This window comes from Physeter macrocephalus, chromosome 4, assembly GCF_002837175.3.
Source record: "Physeter macrocephalus isolate SW-GA chromosome 4, ASM283717v5, whole genome shotgun sequence".
NCBI lineage: Eukaryota > Metazoa > Chordata > Mammalia > Artiodactyla > Physeteridae > Physeter > Physeter macrocephalus.
In genome coordinates, this window is record NC_041217.1 from 73,750,281 (window position 1) to 73,756,022 (window position 5,742).

Here is a 5,742-nt window from a genome sequence, read left to right on the forward strand (position 1 = left end):
AGAAAAAAACAGAGACAAAAGAATAGGGACGGGACCTGCACCAGTGGGAGGGAGCTGTGAAGGAGGAAAGGTTCCCACACACTAGAAGCCCCTTCACGGGCGGAGACTGCGGGTGGCGGAGGGGGAAGCCTCAGAGCCGAGGAGGAGAGCGAAGCCACAGGGGTGCAGAGGGCAAAGCGGAGAGATTCCCGCCCAGAGGATCGGTGCCGACCAGCACTCACCTGCCCGAGAGGCTTGTCTGCTCACCCGCCGGGAAGGGCGGGGGCTGGGAGCTGAGGCTCGGGCTTCGGTCGGAAGCCAGGGGAGGACTGGCGGCATGAACACAGGCTGAAGGGGTTAGTACACCACGGCTAGCCGGGAGGGAGTCCGGGGAAAGGTCTGGATCTGCCGAAGAGGCAAGAGACTTTTTTTCTTGCCTCTTTGTTTCCTGGTGCGCGAGCAGAGGGGATTAAGAGTGCCGCTTACAGGAGCTCCAGAGACGGGCGCGAGCCGCGGCTATCAGCACGAACCCCAGAGACGGGCATGAGACACTAAGGCTGCTGCTGCCACCACCAAGAAGCCTGTGTGCGAGCACAGGTCACTCTCCACACCTCCCCTCCCGGGAGCCTGTACAGCACACCACTGCCAGGGTCCCGTGATCCAGGGACAACTTCCCCGGGAGAACGCACAACATGCCTCAGGCTGGTGCAAGGTCTGGTTGGCCTCTGCCGCCGCAGGCTCGCCCCGCATCCGTACCCCTCCCTTCCCCCGGCCTGAGTGAGCCAGAGCCTCCGAATCAGCTGCTCCTTTAACCCCGTCCTGTCTGAGCGAAGAACAGACGCCCTCAGGCGACCTACACGCAGAGGCGGGTCCAAATCCAAAGCTGAACCCTGGGAGCTGTGCGAGCAAAGAAGAGAAAGGGAAATTTCTCCCAGCAGCCTCAGGAGCAGTGGATGAAATCTCCACAATCAACTGATGTACCCTGCATATGTGGAATACCTGAATAGACAACGAATCATCCCAAACTGAGGAGGTGGTCTTTGGGAGCGAAGATATATCTATTTTTTCCCTTTTTCTCTTTTTATGAGTGAGTATGTGTATGATTCTGTCTGTGATTTTGTCAGTGTAGCTTTGCTTTTACCATTTGTCCTATGATTCTATCTGTCCATTTTTGGTTTTATTTATTTATTTTTTTACTTTTTAAAATTTTTTTCTTAATAATTTTTATTTTAATAACTTTATTTCATTTCTTTCTTTCTTTCTTTCTTTCTTTCTTTCTTTCTTTATACTTTTTACTCTGAGCTGTGTGGATGAAAGGCTCTTGGTGCTCCAGCCAGGCATCAGGCCTGTGCCTCTGAGGTGGGAAAACCAACTTCAGGACACTGGTCCACAAGAGACCTCCCAGCTCCACATAATATCAAATGGCAAAAATCCTCCAGAGATCTCCATCTTACGCCAAGACCCAGCTTCACTCAAAGACCAGCAAGCTACAGTGGTGGACACCCTATGCCAAACAACTAGCAAGAAAGGAAGACAACCACATCCATTAGCAGAGAGGCTGCCTAAAATCATAATAAGGACACAGACACCCCAAAACACACCACCAGACGTGGAACTGCCCACCAGAAAGACAAGATACAGCCTCATCCACCAGAACACAGGCACTAGTCCCCTCCACCAGGAAGCCTACACAACCCACTGAACCAACATTAGCCACTGGGAACAGGCACTAAAAACAATGGGAACTACGAACTTGCAGCCTGCAAAAAGGAGACCCCAAACACAGTAAGTTAAGCAAAATGAGAAGACAGAAAAGCACACAGCAGATGAAGGAACAAGGTAAAAACCCACCAGAAGTAACAAATGAAGAAGAAATAGGCAGTCTACCTGAAAAAGAATTCAGAATAATGATAGTAAAGATGATCCAAAATCATGGAAATAGAATGGAAAAAATAAAAGAGAGTTTAACAAGTACCTAGAAGAACTAAAAAGCAAACAAACAAAGGTTAACAGCACAATAAATGAAATTAAAAATTCTCTAGATGGGATCAATAGCAGAATAACTGAGGCAGAAGAACGGATAAGTGACCTGGAAGATAAAAGAGTGGAAATAAATACTGCAGAGCAGAATAAAGAGAAAAGAATGAAAAGGACTGAGGACAGTCTCAGAGACCTCCAGGACAACATTAAATGCACCAACATTTGAATGATAGGGGTCCAAGAAAAAGAAGAGAAAAAGAAAGGGACTGTAAAAATATTGCAAGAGATTATAGTTGAAAACTTCCCTAATATGGGAAAGGAAATAGGTAATCAAGTCCAGGAAGCACAGAGAGTCCATACAGGATAAATACAAGGAGAAACATGCCAAGGCACATATTAATCAAACTATCAAAAATTAAATACAAAGAAAAAAATATTAAAAGCAGCAAGGGAAATACAACAAATAACACACAAGGGAATCCGCATAAGGTTAACAGCTGATATTTCAGCAGAAACTCTTCAAGCCAGAAAGGAGTGGCAGGACATATTTAAAATGATGAAGAAGAAGAACCTACAACCAAGATTACCCTACACAGCAAGGATCTCATTCAGATTTCATGGAGAAATTAAAAGCTTTACAGACAAGTAAGAGCTAAGAGAATTCAGCACCACCAAACCAGCTTTGCAACAAATGCTAAAGGAACTTTTCTAGGCAGGAAACACAAGGGAAGGAAAAGACCTACAATAACAAACACAAAACAATTAAGAAAATGGGAATAGGAACATACATATCGATAATTACCTTAAATGTAAATGGATTAAATGCTCTAACCAAAAGACATAGACTGGCTGAGTGGATACAAAAACAAGACCCGTATATATGCTGTCTACAAGAGACCCACTTCAGACCTAGGGACACATACAGACTGAAAGTGAGGGGATGGAAAAAGATATTCCATGCAAATGGAAATGAAAAGAAAGCTGGAGTAGCAAGTCTCATATCAGACACAAGAGACTTTAAATAAAGACTATTACAAGAGACAAAGTAGGACACTACATAATGATCAAGGGATCGATCCAAGAAGAAGATATAACAATTGTAAATATTTATGCACCCAACATAGGAGCACCTCAATACAAAAGGCAAATACTAACAGCCATAAAAGGGGAAATCGACAGTAACACAATCATAGTACGGGACTTTAACACCCCACTTTCACCAATGGACAGATCATCCAAAATGAAAATAAATAAGGAAACACAAGCTTTAAATGACACATTAAACAAGATGGACTTAATTGATATTTATTGGACATTCCATCTAAAAACAACAGAATACTCATTCTTCTCAAGTGCTCATGGAACATTCTCCAGGATAGATCATATCTTGGGTCACAAATCAAGTTTTGGTAAATTTAAGAAAATTGAAATTGTATCAAGTATCTTGTCCGACCACAATGCTATGAGACTAGATATCAATTTCAGGAAAAAAATCTGTGAAAAATACAAGGACATGGAGGCTAAGCAATACACTACTTAATAACCAGGAGATCACTGAAGAAATCAAAGAGGAAATCAAAAAATACCTAGAAACAAATGACAATGAAAACACAATGACTCAAAACTTATGGGATGCAGCAAAAGCAGTTCTAAGAGGGAAGTTGATAACAATACAATCCTACATTAAGAAACAAGAAGCATCTCAAATAAAAAACCTAACCTTACACCTAAAGCAATTAGAGAAAGAAGAACAAAAGCACCCCAACATTCACAGAATGAAAGAAATCATAAAGATCAGATCATAAATAAATGAAAAAAATGAAGGAAACGATGGAAAGATCAATAAAACTAAAAGCTAGTTCTTTGAGAAGATAAACAAAATTGATACACCATTAGCCAGACTCATCAAGAAAACAAGGAAGAAGACTCAAATTGATAGAATTAGAAATGAAAAAGGAGAAGTAACAACTGACACTGCAGAAATACAAAGGATCATGAGAGATTATTACAAGCAACTAGATGCCAGTAAAATGGACAACCTGGAAGAAATGGACAAATTCTTAGAGTTGCACACCTTCTGAAACTGAACCAGGAAGAAATAGAAAATAGGAACAGACCAATCACAAGCACTGAAATTAAAACTGTGATTAAAAATCTTCCAACAAACAAAAGCCCAGGACCAGATGGCTTCACAGGCGAATTCTATAAAACATTTAGAGAAGAGCTAACACCTATCCTTCTCAAACTCTTCCAAAAGATAGCAGAGGGAGGAACACTCCCAAACTCATTCTATGAGGCCACCATCACCCTGATACCAAAACCAGACAAAGACGTCACAAAGAAAGAAAACTACAGGCCACTATCACTGATGAACATAGATGCAAAAATCCTCAACAAAATACTAGCAAACAGAATCCAACAGCACATTAAAAGGATCATACACCATGATCAAGTGGGGTTTATCACAGGAATGCAAGGATTCTTCAATATACACAAATCAATAAACGTGATACACCATATAGACAAATTGAATGAGAAAAACCATATGATCCTCTCAATTGATCCAGAGAAAGCTTTTGACAAAATTCAACACCGATATATGATAAAAACCCTGCAGAAAGTAGGCATAGAGGGAACTTTCCTCAACATAGTAATGGCCATATATGACAAACCCACAGCCAACATCATCCTCAATGGTGAAAAATTGAAACCATTCACTAAGATCAGGAACAAGACAACGTTACCCATTCTCACCACTATTATTCAACATTGTTTTGGAAGTTTTAACCACAGCAATCAGAGAAGAAAAAGAAATAAAAGGAATCCATATCGTAAAAGAAGAGGTAAAGCTGTCACTGTTTGCAGATGACATGATACTATACATAGAGTATCCTAAAGATGCTACCAGATAACTACTAGAGCTAATCAATGAATTTGGTAAAGTAGCAGGTTACAAAATTAGTGCACAAAAATCTCTTGCATTCCTCTACACTAATGATGAAAATCTGAAAGTGAAATTAAAAAAACACTCCCATTTTCCATTGCAACAAAAAGAATAAAATATCTAGGAATAACCATACCTAAGGATACAAAAGACCTGTATGCAAAAAATTACAAGACACTGATGAAAGAAATTAAAGATGATACAAATAGATGGAGAGATATACCATATTCTTGGACTGGAAGAATCAACATTGTGAAAATGACTCTACTACCCAAAGCAATCTACAGATTCAATGCAATCCTTATCAAACTACCATCAGCATTTTTCACAGAACGAGAACAAAAAATTTCACAATGTGTATGGAAACAGAAAAGACCCCGAAGAGCCAAAGCAATTTTGAGGAAGAAAAAAGGAGCTGGAGGAATCAGGCTCCCTGACTTGAGACTATACTACAAAGCTACAGTAATCAAGACAGCATGGTACTGGCACAAAAACAGAAATATAGATCAAAGGAACAGGATAGAAATCCCAGAGATAAACCCACGCACATATGGTCACCTTATCTTTGATAAAGGAGGCAAGAATATACAGTGGAGAAAAGACAGCCTCTTCAATAAGTGGTGCTGGGAAACTGGACAGGTACATGTAAAAGCATGAAATTAGAACAATCCCTAACACCATACACAAAAATAAATTCAAAATGGATTAAAGACCTAAATGTAAGGCCAGACACTATAAATCGCTTAGAGGAAAACATAGGAAGAACACTCTTTGACATAAATCACAGCAAGATCTTTTTTGATCCACCTCCTAGAGTAATGGAAATAAAAACAAGAATA

At 40.5% G+C, this 5,742-nt stretch overlaps 1 protein-coding gene across 3 annotated transcripts in view; it reads right to left on the reverse strand.

Moving 5' to 3' along the window:
• The window catches only part of LOC102977144 (cornifin-like), a 7,113-nt gene extending 6,810 nt beyond the window's left edge, over positions 1 to 303 (reverse strand). For 2 of the 3 annotated variants that reach the window (XM_024116118.2, XM_007123966.3), the window contains exon 1: positions 222 to 302. The gene's annotated coding sequence lies outside the window, so the exon portion shown is untranslated. Of the gene's footprint in view, positions 1 to 221 lie in introns of all 3 variants that reach the window. The other variant, XM_055084310.1, reaches the window with a different exon arrangement.
• Between the last annotated feature and the right edge of the window lie 5,439 nt (positions 304 to 5,742).